At 41.4% G+C, this 21,586-nt stretch overlaps 1 non-coding gene across 1 annotated transcript; it reads left to right on the forward strand.

The window, feature by feature from the left end:
• Nucleotides 1-15,293: 15,293 nt before the first annotated feature.
• On the forward strand, nt 15,294-15,377 carry Trnal-cag (transfer RNA leucine (anticodon CAG)). Its single transcript has one exon. It is a non-coding gene; the product is annotated as a tRNA-Leu (tRNA).
• Nucleotides 15,378-21,586: the final 6,209 nt, after the last annotated feature.

The raw sequence follows: 21,586 nt of genomic DNA on the forward strand, positions 1-21,586 counted from the left end.
TGGGATTTATTTAATCATTTCACGTATTTTGTATTATGTGCTAACCAATCCATCCACTTACTAAACTGGGTTTAATGGTTAATTTTTTATCAGATGATTTTAAACTGATGATGCATGACTGACCCCTCTGATAAGAATAAGTCAAGCCAACAAAATAAGTAATGCAGTCCCCACAATGACAGCGGCCTACAAATAAGCTGTCATGATCGCAAGGTAACCATGAGAAAAAGGGTGTGTGTGTGTGTGTGTGTGTGTGTGTGTGTGTGTGTGTGTGCGTTTTAAGGATACAGATGTGATTTAGTAATTCCTGCCCAGCAGCTTTCACATTTTACAATAATAGGAATTCTTCTACAGAATAGAAGGAGTTTTCAGTTTGTTTTAAAATTTAACGTAACTGTAAGTCAGAAATTTTATATCACTGGTTGAGTGATCAAAATTTTAGATGCAGCGTTGTGCTCCACTTTTTGTGGTAGAAACGTTAATATGAAGTAATGAATGTCATTTTCATTGTGGTGTTATAACTATGTACATCATTGTTCCTTTTAAGCAGCAGTGGGTTATTTACAACACGCTTCATGAGGAAATAAATATGCTGTGAAGCAGTAGTAAGAATGCCTAACTCCTTAAACAGACGTCTACAAGAAGATCATGGGTGAGCAACACATTATTCTTACATTACATTTTTGAGCAATGAATATTTTCTTTCTTAAAAGATGACTTACTCCTGAATATTACACCATATGACACTAATGAATGAAAATTTCTCGATTTAGTGATTTGTCTCTCCTCAAGATTTGCAATGATTCTAACTGCAAATATAGCTGAACTTAGTAGTTGTAGGACTTCCAAAAGTACTTTTTCTGGGTTAAATTGTCATTAATATGTACACACAATAATTTTGAAGTTTCCACTATGTTTATTATTTCCTCACCACTGGTCATACTTATCACTGCATTAATTATTCTAAATGTGCGGAATTGAATGTGTTGTGTTTTTTAAACAATTCGAGAAAAACAAGTCAATGATACTTTTAAGAATAAGGTTTGCCATTTCTTCTGCAGCTTTATGTATGCTTGGACTCATTACAATACTAGTGCCACCGACAAAAAGAACTTATTTGCATGTTGTGTATTATATGGCAGATTATCTACAAAGATGACAAACAATGGTGGACATAAGATTGAGCCCTGGGAACACCTTACAGGATTTCTCTCCAATCAGTAGAATCTTCCTGATTTCATTAGTCGAATGACTAAGTACAGATTTCTGTGTTTCTTGGTTACACATGCTTCTAAACTCTGTCCAAACAAGCCTTGGGAGACCCAATGGTACTGATCACAGGTTGTGTCATCCTCAGCCTAATAGTGTTACTGGATACGGATATGGGGGAGCATGTGGTCAGCACACCACTCTCCCACCTGTTGTCAGTTCTCGTGACCAGAGCCGCTACTTCTCAGTCAAATAGCACCTCAACTGGACTCACAGGGGCTGTGTGCACCCCACTTGCCGAAAGCACTTGGTAGACCAGACGGTCACCCATCCAAGTGCTAGCCAACTCCAACAGCACTTAACTCAGGTGATCTGACGGAAACTGGTGTTATCACCAGGGCAAGGTTGGTTATATATGACATTATCTACTGGTCGTCTGTATGAATCCCACAAAACTTCCGTTTACCTACAAGAATTTTGCGGTCTACATAGTCTAACGCCTTAGATAGGTTGCAGAAATAACCAGCTGCTGTTAATTTGTTATTTAATGCTTCTAAAATTTTTCCAGTGAACATTAAATAACATTCTCAGTAGAAGAATCCTCCTGAAATCCAAACTATGATTTATTGAGGATATTATCATTACTCAAGTGGGATAAGTTTGAAGAATACTTGACCTTCTCGATAATTCTGGAAAATGTCAGTAGCGAAACAGGTGGTAGTTATTGCCAAATCGCCTATTATATTTCTTTTGGATGGGTTCAAGATAGCATATTTCAATTCTTCTGGAAAAATACCTTTAGTTAGTGTTGCATTACATATTTCATGTAAGTTGATTATATAGCAAAACTTTTTAGTACTCTGTTGGAAGCACCATCAAATCCATAATGAGTTTTTAATTTTGAGAGTACTACATTTCCTAATTTCAGAAGGAGAAGATGGTCATATATCATGTGACAACAATTTACTTTTTCATCCTATTCGTGCGTTTTTTTTTTGAACTGTTCGTCCCAATATTTTCTACTACATTTAAGAAACAATTATTAAACATATCAGCCATCTGTATATCATCACTCATAGAAATTTCATTTAATAGTGATGTTATTCTGTTGTGTGGCCAGTTGTCTTGTCTCTCGTTTCACTGCACTCCATTTATTCCTCAGTCTGTTGCCACGATTACTGATTTATGACATAATGTGCATGTTCGTTGATTTTTAATTCGTTTTCATAGTGATATTGAATAGTTTATATAGTGCACAACTATTGCAGGATGTATTGTCAACTGATACCATACATTCCATTTTCCTTTCACAAGATACTTTCTAAGCTCTCCAGTGATCCATGGTTTTTACATGGTTGTTTAACATCGTTTCTGATTACCTCATGCGGAAAGCTATTTTCAAATAATGATATGAATTTATCATGGAATATATTAATTTTTGTCAGCATTTTGTTAGTTATAAATTTCATCCTAGGCCAAGTGTTGTAAAGTATTATTTTAACATTTGTTCTGGAGTACTTTTTATTTATTTATTTTTTGAGTCATCAGTCTTCTGACTGGTTTGATGCGGCCTGCCACGAATTATTCTCCTGGGCTAAACTCTTCAACTCAGAGTAGCAAGTGCAACCTACGTCCTCAGTTATTTTCTGGGTGTGTTCCATCCTCTGTCTTCCTCTACAGTTTTTACCTTCCACAGCTCCCTCCAGTACCATGAAAGTTATCAGATGCCGTAACAGATGTCCTACCACCCTCTTCTTCATTTTGGTGTTTTCTGTATAATTCTTTCCTCGCTAATTCTCCAGAGAACCTTCTCATTCCTTACCTTATCAGTCCATCTACTTTTCATCATTCTCCTGTAACACCCTTCTCAAATGCTTCGATTCTCTTTTCTAGTTTTTCCATAGTCCAAATTTCAATCTACACATCGAAGAAGCAATGATAGAAACAAAGGAAATAATCAGGAATAGGATTTAAATTCTGAGGGAAATGATATCAATGACGAGAACCGTTGATGACATTGCTTCCTCAGTGTAACTTAAGAAGAATTACAGAACTTGTTGAATGGAATGAACAGTCTAAAAAGTAAAGAATGTTGGTTGACGGTGAACCTAAGAAAGGCGAAAGTGATGAAGAGTAACAGAAATGAGATTAGCGATAAACCTAACGTAAAAATTGCTGATCACCAAATAGATGACTTTAAGGTATTCTGGCACATTGGAAACGAAGTAACACATGACAGACGGAGCAAGAAGGATATAAAAAGCTGTCTAACACACCGTCTAACACATGCTAAGTGGACATTCTTGGTCAGAGCAGTATCAAAGACAGGCTTTCATTTGAGGAAGAAATTTCTGCGCATGTACGTCTGGAGGACAGCATTGTATGGTAGTGAAACAGGGACTGTTGGAAAACGGGAAAAAAGAGAAGGAAAGTGTTTGAAATGTAGTGCTATAGGAGAATGTTGATAATGAAGTGACTAATTAAATAATAAATCAGGAAATTCTCCGTAAAATTGACGAGTAAAGCAAGACTGACAAGAAGGAGGGCCAGGATGATAGGACACATGTTACGACACAAGGGAATAACTTCCATGGTAGTAGAGGGAGCTGCAGAGGATGAAACACATCCAACAAATAATTAGGGATGTTACGCGCGAATGCTACGCTGGGGTGAAAATTTCATGACGTGAGAGGAAATCGTGACATACTACATCAAAGTATTCAAAAAGACTGAGGACACAAAAAATATGGTCACTGAGCAACGGTTGTTGTACCACCGTGGGTGTTCAGCATCCCTCAAAACCTTTCTCACACTTATTGGTGTAAGACGTACTCCAGTCAAATGAAAAAGAGACAAATGGAAAAAAGTAAATAATTTCAAACGTTAATAGATTTATCCAACAGTGCGACAAGACGGTAATTGTCTTCATGGAAAAATGTTTGATGTTGCCTGTGGAACTAGGACTGCACCTCTTCGTTCGAAGCAAGTCGACTTCAATGACTGACATTTTTCAGGGGTCCAAACATATGGAAATCCCATGGGGAGAAACTTCTGCAACGTACTCGAAACAACCTAGATAACATGTGGGTGGACCCATAACAGTATCATTCCATCTATTGTGCAAGACGTATGAGACAGGCGAAATATCCTCATATTTAAAGAATAATGTAATAATTTCAGTTTCAAAGAACACAGATGATGACAAGTGTGAATATTACCGAACTATGAGTTTAGTAAGTATTGGTTGCCAAATAAGAACACGAATTGTTTACCGAAAAATGGAGAAACTTGTAGAAGCCGACCTCGGGGAAGGTCAGTTTGCATTCTGGGGAAATGTAGGAACAAGCGAGACCGCACAGATGCTTTTGAAATGTAGTGATAGAAAAGAATGATGAATATTAGATGATTAGATCATGCAACCAATGGGGAGGTAGTGAACAGAACTGGGTTGAAAAGAAATTTGTGGTGTAACTCGATTAAAAGGAGGGATCGGTTGATAGGGAACATTCTAAGATATGAAGACATCACCAACTTAGTGTTGGTGAGAAGTGTGTGGGCTAAAAATTGAAGGAGACCAAGAGGTGAATACAGTAATCAGATTCAGAATGTTGTAGTAGCGGTAGTTATTTGGAAATTAAGGCTTGTACAAGATAGAGAAGCATGGAGAGCTGCATCAAACTAGACTTCGGTCTGAAGACCACCACCACCACAACAACAACAACAACAACAACGACAACATCAACAACAACAATGGTGTCAAATTTACAAAAATAGTCCCCCAAAAATTTTGTGGGCACAGTTCGGGTGTGCGCCGTAGGTTTTTCGTGAAAAGATCGAAATAAAATCATACCAAGTGCTGCATAGTAGGATGTTATTGTATATCACTGTAATTAGACGAAGCACAATTTTATCGTATGTAGCAATAGTGGTATCAGTCTAACAGTGATGGTGTCCAACATTGGCAGATTAGTTGGTCTCAGTGGGTACAAGAAGCCTTACCACATGTTTAGGATGGGCAACCGCTCTCCATCGTAACCCCCTATTCACAACTGCTGCATGCTGGGAATTCCTGCATAGTACAGTGGAGTGCGTCTTCCAGTACTGTACGATGTCTTGCCGTAACCTTGTTCGAATCGAGCTCAAACCATAAATGATTGCACACATGGCACGCAAAGTCGAAGTCGTTTGCGCTGAAGGCCTTGGTGAAGTGTGTATGCACCGCTCTCCAACAATTATCCATCTGTGATAGGTTGCTGAATAACATCACAATCTACCATGTCACCCTCCACTGACGTACGCGCATTGAACCCCGACGTCTCAGCGTCGGTTGACAACAAGACTATATTTAGTGGTTGCGATACGTGCTCGTGTGACGCTATCACGTTGCTATCTATGACTATGTCATCAGTGTCTTCTGTATTGCCTTCCAACGACGCCTGCACATGATCCATAGACGTTGGGACTATCGCTGGCCGCAGTACGATCGATGGGCCACCTACGTAATTGCTTTGCGCCTTTTTCTTATTTTGTTCCCCTGTGCTGACGTAGCTTTCACATTTGTTCAACACTAGACATTTTAGGCTTTTTGGATTCCTTTCTAAGCGAGCGTTTATCTGAAAAAATGGCTCTGAGCACTATGGGACTCAACTGCTGTGGTTATCAGTCCCCTAGAACTTAGAACTACTTAAACCTAACTAACCTAAGGACATCACACACATCCATGCCTGAGGCAGGATTCGAACCTGCGACCGCAGCAGACGCACGGTTCCGGACTGCGCGCCTAGAACCGCGAGGTTTATCTGAAGACTTTTCTATTTTTCCGATCATATTCTACGAGTCATATGAGAGTAAATCTTCCATTATTTAGTATTTTTCAGTTTAATACATATTGTCACTATGTTTCGGCCAATATTTTCTTTGTCTCACTTTGGTTCCTAGAACTGCTCTGTAAACTCTTCCAAATGAAGCCCGAATCGAAGTGCAAGCTAACAAGAGGACCGTAGTAACTTGCCCTCACAGATTCGATTCATATTGACAGGGTGTGTGGGACACAACTAGAACTTCAACATATGTAAAAATGAAGACGCAACCGTTTCGGAGAACATGGAGTTTGAAAATTTTAGGTGCGCTTGTATACTTTGTATGGTAGCCAGTATTCAAGCAGTCCTCAGCCAAGCGAGTAGGCGTGTAGCTTCATAAGCGCGAGGTCTCCGGTTCAAATCTTGCTGCTGATATTTCTTTCTCATACCCACATAATTGTAACAGATTTATGACTGTGCAAATTGTCAAATTTAATGATTCATTTATTCTTTACTTATCGCAGAAACACTGAAAACAATAAATATTACGACGTACAACATGTGTGATGAATGCTGAATTTTTGCATGTGCATAGTTTTCAAACGTGTCTATTGCAAAACGAATTTGGTTTACATTTATAAACGGCTATCGGTCGTCGCGCCATTTAGCGGCGTACCACGCATATCGAAGCGTACCACCGAATTTTGGCATAGGTGACTAATGATGAACGATTCATTGAATTTTTATGCAATCTTCTCTAGAAGCTATCTCTCTGTTCTGTTCGATAATGAACGAGCAATTTTGTAGTTGTTTTACGAGGTCTTCGTCTATATTAGAAATAAATGTCGAAAGACTGCACCAGTAGAGTATGTCTGGACGGGATTACACCGCGTTTTCTGAATAACATGAGAATGGGAAAAAAGTACCGGTAGCCAGATTCAATCGAAGGACCTCGCACTTGTGAAACTTACCGCTTACTCCTTCAGCTTCTAAGTCCTTCAATGGTATCGACCACACACACTATACACGTGGGCCTAAAATTTTCAAACTCGATTTTCTAGCAAACGGCTGAGAGCAACGTCTTCCTGTTTACGTACGTATGTTGAACTCTAAGTCGTGCCTTACACACTCTGTCAGTATCAATGAAGTCGGTCAGGGGAAGTTTTTATGGTCATCTTGCAAACGTGTTTCCGCGCCACACCATACTATTACTTCACACAAAACTTAATTCTTAATTATCAACCGCATGTGCCTACATTGGTACTATGACACCACAGACAAAACAAATACTACGTGACAAATACGTACAGACATGATACTGTATATCCGTCGTGGACTCACCCTTTGCTAACAAAATATTAGCTTCGTAGATTATAGCAGTTCAAATTTGACGGTATTTTGTCTCACAAGAAAGTTCGACGGACGAGCGAATAGTGGTTTCCGCTTCAAAATACGCTGCTGCGTAACAGATACATAATTTAAAGGCCTTAGTAATTTACGATAGTCAGCCACGTACCTCGTACCTGCTCGGCAGACAACATAAAAGCTGGCAGCCCGATCTTGAAAACAACACAAAAGCAGGTAAGTCCTTCCGCCACGAATGTTGAAGAAAACACCCAGCCCACTTACGCGCAATAGCTTTCGGAAGAACAGTAGTGTGCTTCAGGCGAGACAACTGGCGACCGCTCGAGAAGAGCTGCCCTTAAACGTAAACGTGCCTGGCAACAAACAGAAACAACATAGCGGTCTAGGCTCACCGGACCGTGAAACAAGCATACACAGGCGCACGTCCCTAACCTTGCAAGACATCCAACCTCGTGACGGTCACAAGCAAGTCTCTACTCTACCATAATGATATTGCTGCACTTGGCCCTCGGTGGCCGTTATCGGAAACACGCGGTGACGTTCAGTAAACAAGTACAGCAGCAAGTGAGGAAAACGCTTCGCACTGTGAATGATTTTGAGGCAGCAGTGCACATTCTATCAAGTGATTCTGTATGTCCTCGTGGAAAATCATGACGAAAACGCACGATAAGCGGTCAGAAGCGACCTCATTCCCAGGTACAGTAATATTGTGATCAATTAATAGAGGACTGAGTCCATAGACAAGCATCCAAGAACCAGGAACCAGCACAGGAGCGGAATGAAATACAACCGCCATGTCCGCCCGTCTCCGCGGAGTGTCGGAACACCCACGTAACTGAGACCAATATTAGAGGGGTAAGCGACGAGCTTAGGTTCGAGAAACATCACTCTCAGTATTGTATTGTTATTTTATACAAGGGCGCCCATACGATAGTTTGTATGAAAGGGGGGGGGGGGGAGACTTGAGGGTATGGAGTATTTTTAATATTTTGGAAGACGCATGGCGACTTGTAAATAGCAATAAAGAAGTGCTAGTTACGGCCCTATTAAAACCAATATAATACCGACTTTCAAATCATTTTCTTGAAAAGAAAACACTCGACAACGCTATATTTTTTCCTTTGGCTAAGAGCTAGGGGGAGGGGTGGCCGCGCTTGCCGCCAGGTATGGACGCCTTTTATTTGACTCACTCTATATTGCCCCGAAAATAAGTTAGGGTAAAACACACCAGATTCATGAAAGTGTTTCATACCCTACAGGCAATGCAAATTCTGATGTTTAAATGGTTTTGAGGCATTCAACCTGCAGACTAGTTTTATGCAGCTGTCCTCAAAAATGGTTCAAATGGCTCTGAGCACTATGGGACTTAACTTCTAAGATCATCAGTCCCCCAGAACTTAGAGCTACTTAAACTCAACTACATCGGTGCCCGAAGCAGGATTCGAACCTGCAACCGTAGCGTTCCAGACTGTAGGGCCTAGAACCGCTCGGCCACCCAGGCCGGCAAGCTGTCCTCAGTAGCCAATATCTGCAGAACTACTGCCCTACATCCTCTTAGGCATAGATACAGTGTGCGGTTCTGGGGAGGGGGTTTTGTTACTGTTCTCACCTCCCCTTCCTGCGAATATTACTTGCAGTCACCTACACGTTTAACAGGTCGCAGGTGCCTACAATTTTAGTAACAGTAACAGTAAAACATTCAAAACCTTTTAATATACACTCCTGGAAATTGAAATAAGAACACCGTGAATTCATTGTCCCAGGAAGGGGAAACTTTATTGACACATTCCTGGGGTCAGATACATCACATGATCACACTGACAGAACCACAGGCACATAGACACAGGCAACAGAGCATGCACAATGTCGGCACTAGTACAGTGTATATCCACCTTTCGCAGCAATGCAGGCTGCTATTCTCCCATGGAGACGATCGTAGAGATGCTGGATGTAGTCCTGTGGAACGGCTTGCCATGCCATTTCCACCTGGCGCCTCAGTTGGACCAGCGTTCGTGCTGGACGTGCAGACCGCGTGAGACGACGCTTCATCCAGTCCCAAACATGCTCAATGGGGGACAGATCCGGAGATCTTGCTGGCCAGGGTAGTTGACTTACACCTTCTAGAGCACGTTGGGTGGCACGGGATACATGCGGACGTGCATTGTCCTGTTGGAACAGCAAGTTCCCTTGCCGGTCTAGGAATGGTAGAACGATGGGTTCGATGACGGTTTGGATGTACCGTGCACTATTCAGTGTCCCCTCGACGATCACCAGTGGTGTACGGCCAGTGTAGGAGATCGCTCCCCACACCATGATGCCGGGTGTTGGCCCTGTGTGCCTCGGTCGTATGCAGTCCTGATTGTGGCGCTCACCTGCACGGCGCCAAACACGCATACGACCATCATTGGCACCAAGGCAGAAGCGACTCTCATCGCTGAAGACGACACGTCTCCATTCGTTCCTCCATTCACGCCTGTCGCGACACCACTGGAGGCGGGCTGCACGATGTTGGGGCGTGAGCGGAAGACGGCCTAACGGTGTGCGGGACCGTAGCCCAGCTTCATGGAGACGGTTGCGAATGGTCCTCGCCGATACCCCAGGAGCAACAGTGTCCCTAATTTGCTGGGAAGTGGCGGTGCGGTCCCCTACGGCACTGCGTAGGATCCTACGGTCTTGGCGTGCATCCGTGCGTCGCTGCGGTCCGGTCCCAGGTCGACGGGCACGTGCACCTTCCGCCGACCACTGGCGACAACATCGATGTACTGTGGAGACCTCACGCCCCACGTGTTGAGCAATTCGGCGGTACGTCCACCCGGCCTCCCGCATGCCCACTATACGCCCTCGCTCAAAGTCCGTCAACTGCACATACGGTTCACGTCCACGCTGTCGCGGCATGCTACCAGTGTTAAAGACTGCGATGGAGCTCCGTATGCCACGGCAAACTGGCTGACACTGACGGCGGCGGTGCACAAATGCTGCGCAGCTAGCGCCATTCGACGGCCAACACCGCGGTTCCTGGTGTGTCCGCTGTGCCGTGCGTGTGATCACTGCTTGTACAGCCCTCTCGCAGTGTCCGGAGCAAGTATGGTGGGTCTGACACACCGGTGTCAATGTGTTCTTTTTTCCATTTCCAGGAGTGTAATAATAACATATTTACGTCGGTACTCAGCACATTACTTTATAGAAAAATATGGGAAAAAGACGCGTCACGCATTTTTTTATGAGCTTTAATAGTAACATCCCATTTTGGAATGTTGATCTACCTGTGGACTTACGAGATGTGTCGGATTTATTGTCGGTAGCAGGTACGGTCGACCTGGGAATATGTGCATCCACCTGACTAGTGTGTTAGCAGTCAGGTGGTAAAGCCATCTGCGTGGGCAGGCCCTCAAACAAGCTGCTGGAAAGGAAGGAAGGAGGATAATGGTTTAACCATCCGTCGACAACGAGGTCATCAGAAACGAAGCTCTGTCTTGGAATGATGCAAGGATGGGGCAGGTCACAGATACTGGAATACACGGTAGGGATCACAAGGAGTGTCCGCAATACCAAACCTCACGGCTGATGTCACGGTAAACCCAACCAGCGCTCTGAAGTCCGAATTTGCCATAACGTATTGTGTTGTAATTGGACAGGGTGAATTTTTATTAGGGACTGACAATTGAGCACAGAGTTACGCCGTAGTTACCAGTTTATTGATGGATTTTTAAAGTAACAATTGAAGTGAAATATAATGGTTTGCTGTGCGATCGCCAGTTGTACTAAACAAAGAAGAAAATTAAGTAAGTAATTTAGAAATAAAGTTTCATATGTTTACTAAAAACAATGAGATGAAACGAAAATGGAAAAATGCTTGTAAACGTGCAAATTCGTTTTCAATTGAAAGTGCTCGTGTCCATTCAATACATTGTACTGATTCAGATTATGGAAGGGATCTGAGAAGTGAACTGTTAAACATTACTTCGAAATGCGAGTTGAAGACTGATGCTCTTCAAACTAAATGTACCATCCTCCGGCGCTCATTTAGGGCTTAGTAATGTGCTAATAATGAGACAAATATTCAGGCATGAAAACGAAGCAGCCGCAAAGAAGACGATATTCTACAGGTAAATATTTACCAACTGAATGAAGAAACTACTAGTAGACAAAACGTTAAACGTGAAAAAACACTGCTGTGAATATGGGAATACCTGTTGACCCCAACAACTAGAAATTACGGAAAGAGAGATAAAAAAACTTAGGCAAAATAATGCAGATTTACAGGATCATCTCTCGATGTTAGTAGTGAGTTGCTGAAATTAAAACATGTACAAAAAGTTATTTGGGGCTCTTTTTCTGAATGTCAGCAACAAACGGTTATGAAAGGACTGTGTACTAACTGGTCTTCTGAAGATGTTTCTGAGGCTGCGACTTCATGTTGCCTATCTATGACTTAAGTCTTTGATTTAGAGTCGTAATGCGTGCGAAATCCCGTCAGGTAGTACGTGTAAGGAACGAGATAGAGGCTTCGTCCCCGCCATAGGCTGCAGTGGTACACAACCCCACAATAGGCTACAGCAGTCCACGTACCCTACCGCCACCCCACACTGAACCCAGGGTTATTGTGCGTTTCGGCCTTCGGCCCCCAGTGGTCTAAGTCTGTGTGGGCCTCCCCCCGCCCCCCGCCCCCCCCCCCCACACACACACAAAAAAAACAGTGCCCTCTGAGATGGTGAAAAAGGCTGACGTCCTTCGGAAACTTTACACTAGCAATTCACCGGTTATAGGAAAATGTAGTCTAAATCAAGGTTTCTCTAACTGTGCTCCTCAGGACACTCGTTTCCGTGATTAATGAATAAGTGCTATGCGAAAAACCATTAATAACAAGGCGGTTTGCTACTTCGACATACTAACGATACTAATTATTTTCTTTAAATTCATTGTTTTCTGGGTTATTGATTATGATTTAAAATTGAAGTAAGTGATGAATAAAACAAGTATTTTTAATTTTGTTAACGTTCAAAATAAACAAGGTATTCCATCAAAGTACAAAGATTGTCAAAGTGTTCTGTCGGAGGAAAATTTTGAGAACTCCTGATCTAACTAATGTAAACCATAGTAATAATAACAGCAATAATACACTAAAATATGGGATATATCGATTGCGTTCATGCCTGCGTATGAGTTACGTGTGCGCCGTGTGCCTATAAGCTTCGATGCACTGCAACTTGGCAAGAAGGGTCGCAGTGATGCCACAACTCGCAGTTCGCCCCTGCATATGACTCCTCTGTGTATTCAATTCTAGTAGGGAAGAAAATCTGCCGTGCTCTTGCAAACGAACCATCTTGCCATTTGCCTAGAGCAATTTACGGAAATCACGGAAAACCCAAATCTGGACGGCCAAACGCGCATTTGAACAGTCGTCCTCCTCAGTACGAGTCCAGTGTGCGAACCCCGGCACCACATAGCTTGGTATTACTTATAAATTTTCTCATTCCTTTTCTGCGTAAAAGTCACTGTTGCAAATTAGTGTCATTATGACGTAGTCGTCTAGCAGTATTAACTACTATTTCATTACACATGCAGTTCACATGAAAAGGGGCAACATTAAGTTCGAAGATGAATGATAACTTGAGTAAAAATGATGCTCACCATTGCTGCAATCCCAAAACTAAGGCTCGTCGTATTCTCTCTAGAGGTCCAGGTTGTTATAAATTCAAGTGAAAACGCATCTTCACACTCTCACTGCACAAGATGTATTTTACATACTGATTTATCACGGTAGTAAAAACCACATTAGTCGTCTTTTTCATAGTCACCAAACAAAGAGTGGCTGCGCACTATATTAGCAGTCAGAAAAAGATATCACAAGAAGTGTGTGCACTTAAGTAAGCAAGTGAAGTGTCTATCTGAAGTGCTCGCGTTCGGTACGAATCTCATCTATACGTATAAGAATATGAGCTTTTGGTATTTTGCAGAAGCGGTAAATGTTCAAATAAATAATGACATTAACTGCCTGTTATTCAGTAAGTGAACAGATGAAACGAAACTGCAACTTTTGATGTTCACAAACAATATAAAGAAAAAAGTAACATAGATTGTTTAAAATAGTTATGAAATATACTACATGTATAAGACAATATATATTTACCTTTTTTTACCAAATGTAGAGGTATTTATGAAAAAGTTAGTGTGTTTCTATTTACTGATCACTACATTTACACGGAACGTTAAATAAATTACGTGTGGAAAATACTCGATCCACGTGGTATTTGTTATGATTTATATAACAAAAAATAAAAAGCAGAGTACATCTTGCATAGGTATACATTCTATTTTGAATCTACGTCTATACACAGTAAAACTTGTAGGATAACGAATGTTCAAAGAACATCATAATTTAAGGAAACATGTAAGAAAATTATTATTACGTTATGGACACATTTGGAAAGATACAGAATTTCGTAACTGCACCAGTGTATTGCGTAATTGTGTGAGAAATATGAATCTCACAGTTTGCAGCGGGAAATCGAAATAATCCCTACGGAAAAGAAGGCGGTATCGCAAATGTCTGTTAACCCAGTAAGTTGCCGTAAATCTCGGATACTGTGTACTGTATACTGAAAAGTATTCTGTGTTAAATACAGATTCTAATTATTAGACTTTCTTGCCATTTCCAAGACATTTAGTTTTCGTGCTACTTTCGCCTCCGAAAGTTAGCTGTAAAATTTGGAAATTATCCTGCAGTGAACCACTTGAACCTGCTTACCGGTACTGTAGCCAGACCTTTGTCTTCCATTGCAACATTCAACACCACCACCCCCTCCCCCACCCCCCGCATACACACACACACACACACACACACACATATATATATATATATATATATATATATATATATATATATGTGTGTGTGTGTGTGTGTGTATGTGTGTGTGTATGTGGGGGGTGGGGGAGGGGGTGGTGGTGTTGAATGTTGCAATGGAAGACAAAGGTCTGGCTATATATATATATATACTTCCCTCCATTACAAAATTGACTTTTCCTCGACGCTTCAGGAAGTCCTAAGTCCTACAGTGCGATCCCACGTGTGTTTAAAGGCAGTGCATATACAGTAATTTTAAATGTTAATTTCTTGCCCAAAGTCTTTACCTCCCACTGCTAAACTTTTTGTAATTTCATTGTGAGCAGAACAAAAATTTTCTCCTAAGCAACGTTAATATTAATAATAGTAATAATAATAATAATAGTAGTAGTAGTAGTAGTAGTACTAGTATTAATTGTAGTAGTAGTAATGGTAATAGTAATACCAATTAATAACAGAATAGATTCTCATTCGCCTTAGTAATCATGTGAAACAGACTAGACCTTGTTGCTTGCTCAGAATTGCTTAAAATCTCTTCCCAATTCCAGCACATTTGCCTCACTCAGTTTCAGTTTTGTACACAGACCTTTGTTTGCAGTCCTGTAAGTTATTTACTCATTCTTCCCCTGCTGAACTGAAGACAACAGAAATTTGCCTCTATGATGATAAACCGCCAGAGTCCATTACAAAGCATTGTGGGATTAAAGGGACCAGACTGCTACGGTCATCGGTCCCCAAAGCAGCGAGTTTAATAGCTGAAGCAGGAATACGTATTTGAAGTGGAAATGTAGCTTTTCAAGAGGTCTGATTCTACGCCTTTCCCGTAAATAGCAGTTTAGCCCAAACTCGTCCCACATCGCCTGTCTGCACTGCTTCTCTTGAGTATTTACGCCCATCGTTGCGCAACGCCACAGCGCAGCGCAACGACCGCAGCGCGACAGACTGCTCGCTCTGCCTGCCACACCGCACGTACGCTGACCTCGGCACTCGTCTGCCGTCGCAGCTGATTTACTCGCCTGTTACAGCTCGAAAGTGGAATACGAGAGAAACTATCTAGCAGTATGTTACGTATAGGTGTCAGGATGGCCGAGCGGTCTAAGGCGCTGCGTTCAGGTCGCAGTCCACTTCTGTGGGCGTGGGTTCGAATCCCACTTCTGACAATCATTTTTATCTGACTCCCGTGACTTTGCTCTAGGGGACACGGATAAAACTGTAATCATAAAAGCAGAGATGGCGTAACTTTGTTGTCAGGTTTCATTTGAAAGTTCGTAGCAGTTTACGTTAATGTTTCCCTGCGTTAAGAGAACTTGTGATCTAGGAACAGTAACGATGATCCAGTACTGAAAGTTCGTAGCAGTTTACGTTAATGTTTCCCTGCGTTAAGAGAACTTGTGATCTAGAAACAGTAACGATGATCCAGTACTAATCTGAAATCACTCTGGAATTTAAAATAGTTTTTAAAAATAAGAAAAATAACTGAAAAGTTTTTACTCGCAATCCTCATCGACTATATTTATATTATTGCATTGGGTTTTTATTCGCAATCCTCATCGACTATATTTATATTATTGTATTGGTTTTGATTTTTACACTCATAGATCCATCTGAAGAACATAAAACTGTGGTGACTAACACAATCGCACTTCAAGTCAGAAGTGTCACTAAGTTCACAAATCGGAATGGCAACTCTCCCAAGTCCTACTTGAATAACATTGGCTAGGTTCCCGGTATGTCGTACAAACATGCTAACACATACAAATTACGAAAACATACGAGATCATATACATAAACAGTAACTCAATGAAGTTCCTTTAAGGTCTCGTCTCTTCATCTCTTTGCTATGGAAGAGCTAGGCTCTGTCAGAATTCCTCTCAAGATAATTAGACAAAATTAACATTTTGATCTCCGTTGTCGAAACGGTCGTTTTCAAGCTGAATGGTCTGTTGTGTCCTATGTTATTCAGGGTGCCCGCCACTTCTTTCCCTGTGCAAAACATACATGGGACCTCTTCTAGAACACTGCTGAAATGAATGAGTCTCATACCAAATAGGACTAACATGAGATATTGAATGAATACAAACATGAGCAGCACGAGTGGTCAGATTGGTGTGGCCTATATGAGAGTGTTAAGGAGATGCTGAAAACTCTCAACTGACAAACGCTGCAAGAAAGACGCGAAACGAATCTCGTAACTAGAAATACGTACTAAATTTTATTTATCGTCTATGTTGTGATGAAATGATCATTCTGTATGAGAAGTATGTAATGTTACAGATTGCGTATAGTGAAAATGTTGTTAATTTTTAAAAAAGAAATGTAGGAAATCGAGGTGTTCTTTTGATGTTCACTTTTTCTTGTGCTTCATTAGTGAAAAGAGATGTGAGTAATTTATTATTATTATTGAATAATAAGTTAATTTTCTTGTAAATGGTCTAGAGTCATCTGCAGAATGCTTTAGGGTTACACACGCTAATCTAGTTTATGAGTTTTAATATGTCAGGTCTGTGTTACAGGATTGTGTACACATTATTTGGAACCAAAACGGCAGGTAGGTTATACTGTAAGGTCATTTCACTATTATACACATACAAAGCCGAAAATTTGCAGTACTTTTCTATGAAGTTCGATTTCATACTTTCTGTCAGCCTGTGCATGGAAGTCGATGCAATATTTCTTCACGGTCAATGCTTTCAAATAATAAGGATGTACAATAATCACCAGCGCTTCATACTGTGGTGTCACCGCCAGACACCACACTTGCTAGGTGGTAGCTTAAATCGGCCGCGGTCCATTAGTACATGTCGGACCCGCGTGTCGCCACTGTCAGTGATCAGACCGAGCGCCACCACACGGCAGGTCTAGAGAGACGTACGAGCACTCGCCCCAGTTGTACGGACGACATTGCTAGCGACTACACGTACGAAGCCTTTCTCTCAATTGCCGAGAGACAGTTAGAATAGCCTTCAGCTAAGTCCATGGCTACGACCTAGCAAGGCGCATTAACCATATCTGGAGAGAGTCTCACTTGTATTATCAAGAGAAATGTACCACAATGAATTAAAGTTAAGTATACGAGAAGCTCCGTTCTTTTCTTTATAGCTTTCATCACGTATCCTGTTTCAGACTTAACGCCAGTCGGCGTGTGTGTACGAGTGCCTTTCGGTTACCCGTCACTGTGGACTGGCTGCCTTGTCAGTCCACTACACATACATCGAGTGGACTTAGAGAAAGCGTTGGAAAAAGTAAAATACTAAAGCTGAAGAACGTTAACCAAATAATACTAAATTTTGTGATCTGCGTTTAAGTACAACGGTAACTGCATCGTGCATGCACTGCATATTTTGGTAACAACTAAATAATTTTCCGAAATTTTATTCTCCCAGTGAGGAAACTATCCCGCAAAGGCCCACTTACAAAGTTTCATGAATCAGTATTAAAGAGTATGGGGACACTACAACCGCCTACGTAAAGCTCCCGCAGTAACTGCGAAGAAATTTTGGAAATTTTTAGTAAGGTCTTATGGGACCAAACTGCTGAGGTCATCGGTCCCTAACTTACGCACTACTTAATCTAACTTAAACTAACTTACGCTAAGGACAACATACACACCCATGCCCGAGGGAGGACTCGTTACCTCCGACAGGGGGAGCCTCTCCGACAGTGACAAGATGCCTTGGACCGCGCGGCTACCCCATGCGGCGACCGCGAAGACATGATTACGCTAAACACAGCACGCGTAAAGGAATTTAAGCAATCATTCACCCCGCGTTGCAAACACAAATGTAATGGCTAGAAACACTTAAATGCGGTACTTCACAATAATTCCCAGAGTAAGTCTACAGATATTAACATCGATGCCATTGTGTCCCTACTACACTCTTTCAGATAATATTTCGCTGAAATAATGCGTAATTGTACGTGTTCATTCCGCCATCACTCTCCTCCGTTAGTGAACAACACTGTACTGTGCTGCTCGTTAAAGCAGCCCATCAAGAATATTTTTATAACTCGTCGCTACGAAATGTTACTCTCAGTTGGGAGGAGCGTCGATCGAGGTAGGGCACTGACTTAGATATTGAACATATACGAGTATAAAGGGAGTATAGGGTTCTAATCGCCTTCCCATGAGTTCCTAAATTCTTTGAGGTCTATTGCAGTGTTGTTGCATCACATCCTGGCTTATAGCTTGCGGACATCTTTCCTGATAGATGTAAAAATAAAAATTGTGTAAATAAGACCAGGAAAAGTGAAAAGATGAAGCCTGGGCGTGGAAGAATTCCACGAGTAACAGATCTGCAACAAGAAGAGATGGCGAATAGTTGTGCTCTGGATTCGAGAAATTGGAGTTGATGATAATGGTGTTGATGATAATGAAGGTGTTAATTTTTAAGATAGTGATGGAGGTGCTGGTGGTGGTGTTACCGATGATGGTGATGATGATGATGACGACGACGACGACAATGACCATGATTGTGTAAACGGGGCCGACTCCAGGATTTTAGGGACACAGGTAAGCTTCCTTGGGCTCCTGACCCAGTTTTTTCAAAATTTAAAGTTCGTTATTTTGGATAAGGTCAGAAAATGTTAATAAAAAAATCAAATAACATCTTTTTCTAGAAACATTTTTTATGCTCATAGTTTACATAAATTCTACATTTTACAACATTATACTTTCTTTCTAGATTGGTTTTAGATGCAAACTCTTTTGTAACCCCTTGATAACCTAATGAGTGAACTAACACTCTATAGCGATCAGAGATAAACCAATAAGCCGCTGTTGCCTTATTATAGTTCTCAAAAAATTCTTAACGCCTGCAAGAAAGCTGAACGTCCGCTCTACTTGGGCAACAGTAACAGGCGAATGCAGAAAATCGGTAAAGCTACCACTATATTTGAAAATAAACTATATTGTTAAAATTGCATTTATGGAGAGCATGGAGAAGGAGCAGAGAGGGAAGTGTTCAGACCCTAAAGTAGCTGCATACATGCATCTTTTTAACTGCAAAACTTCTTCTTTCAAGTCCCACTTATTAACTTGTACGCTGTAAAAAGATGCCATGTTTTCTATGCACTCTGATAATGTAGAAACGTCTAGGCTTATATAGTTCCATAAGAAACCAAATGGTCCCATCATGTTGTCTACGGTTGCATTCCCTATACTTAAGTTTCCGATAACATTGAAAATATTTAGTTTAAAACTTTTCTCTGACTTCAGCTTTAAATCATCGTCTGCTGTTTCATCTACAAAGCATTTTGTTTTATCTTTCTGTTTCCTCGTGCCGCGGATAGTAACATTCAAATCAGGTGATATTCCAGTACTGTCCCATAAGCTTTCTACGTAAATAGTATCCCGTCACTTTCTTAATTTATTCAATCCTTCCATTCGACTCTCAATATTGGCATTCTGAAGATTACTGCGGATTTCGTTGTATGAAACACAACGCTACGTATGTTTATTACAACTAATACATTGCACCACTTGAAGCCATCAAGGCGAATTGACATGACTTCAAAGAATTCTGAATGACCTTTAGTTCAGTATGTGCCTTCGCAGTCAAGTTAAAACAGAAAGCCTCGTTCAGTCGCCTTTTGTAATCCTCTCAATTGCTTAGCAAAAGAACGCACAGCACCTGTCTGTGCAGAACATTTTGTTACCCATAGACCGTGAAGCAACGATTCGATATTTTCTTTTAAGACTTTCCATCTGTGGAGACTAAACTGACAGTTATTGTTGCATTAAAATCTGGTATCAATATGGGAATCAAAATACGTTCATAAATATTACAACACTTTCACATATGTAATGACATATGTAATAACAATACTTTTTGCTTTAGAGTGTTTGCAGTAATTTAAGCACTAGTTATACATTTATATGCTTTAGATGCAGATTTTAAAACCTGGTTTTGATTTCTATTTAGTAAGGTACCGGGTCGGCTTGCCCCTGCAGGGATTTCGGTCTGGGATACTTTTACCCCACTTACACCCCCACCCCAGTACGCTACCCCCCCCCCCCCCCCGCCCTTGTCATTAACACCAGCCACGGGTGTAAATGATAGTGTTTGTGTTGTTGATGGCGACTACGATGAAGATGGCGTAAGTGCTGACAATGATAATGATGATGGTAGTGATTGTGATGGCGGTGGTGGTGGTGGTGAGGTCGTGATTATGGTGTTGAAGTTGATGGTGATGGTGATGGTGATGGTGATGGTGATGGTGATAGTGATGGTGATGACTTCAAGCCTGTGGGTATGTAGTCTCTTGAAAAAGACTCTGACCTTATATACTTAAGCCAATATTTCAGCTGTATTGCAAATAACATTCACAATATATTAAAATGTAACCTTCCTTGTTTCCTTAAGGAATTCATCCATTGCTTGTCTGAACCTAATACCATCGGTGGTCCACAGCACCTTAAGAGAATCCAATTAGCCCTGTGTGATAACCGTGGTCGCGTGTTTGCCGACTTAATAATTCATGTTGCTACACCTATTCCTCTCAGGGGAAGCAGTTTCTTTGTGAGTCGGTAGAGCAGACGGATGTAGTAACACTACTCCAACAGCATCCATCATAGTGTTTACAAAGAGCTACCACTCAGAAGATAGGAAAGGTGCTGTTCTTGACCCAGTTTCCTTACAAGATTGTTGGGTCTTAGTCGGAATCCGGTTTCTGCTGAAGGAAGTCCGTCTTGTGCGATGCACGCATGTAGGACACGCTACTAAAAAACAACTCGAGAGTAAAGTGGACAAGTAACGAGGAAAACTGACAGTAGTCTTGTATTGCGCATAAAAGATGTGCCGTGATGCAGAGAGCCATGTTTCCAGGTATAACTCCGTCCTTCGTAATACCACATTCAACTCATACTTCAGACACAAAGACGTGGCATTACACATTGCAAGATTACAGTTGTGTGAGCCATGTGTTCTCGGCACTTTTATGGCGACTAAGACATTGTGCATAGGCGATGCAGTCAACATGAACAGCAGTGTCACAACGGTGAGCCATCTCTGCACCTCCCGAAGCGCCGGTAGCGGCAGCTGTATACAAATTTCCGAATATTCGTACTAGAATGTCCATGTCAGGTGCCAGTTTCGGGTATATTGCTGTCATTCTCCAGCGACGAAGCATTTCTCATAATTGTATTGAATCTTCTGAGCCCACTTGTCGCGTGAATTCTCTACAGTATAAAAGGAATATTATGACTGACTCATCGCCAGGCCAAACCGCTATGGACAGAAACATGAAATTTGGCGAGGCTGTTTATCTTATAAAGTAGGCATCGTTTAAGAATGGAATTTTCGAAATCCTATCTCTAAGAGGGGTAAAATAGGGGAGGAACAGTTTTTTGAAAATATTTCGCTAGTAAGGC

Source organism: Schistocerca nitens, chromosome 4, assembly GCF_023898315.1.
Source record: "Schistocerca nitens isolate TAMUIC-IGC-003100 chromosome 4, iqSchNite1.1, whole genome shotgun sequence".
NCBI classification, from domain to species: Eukaryota; Metazoa; Arthropoda; class Insecta; order Orthoptera; family Acrididae; genus Schistocerca; species Schistocerca nitens.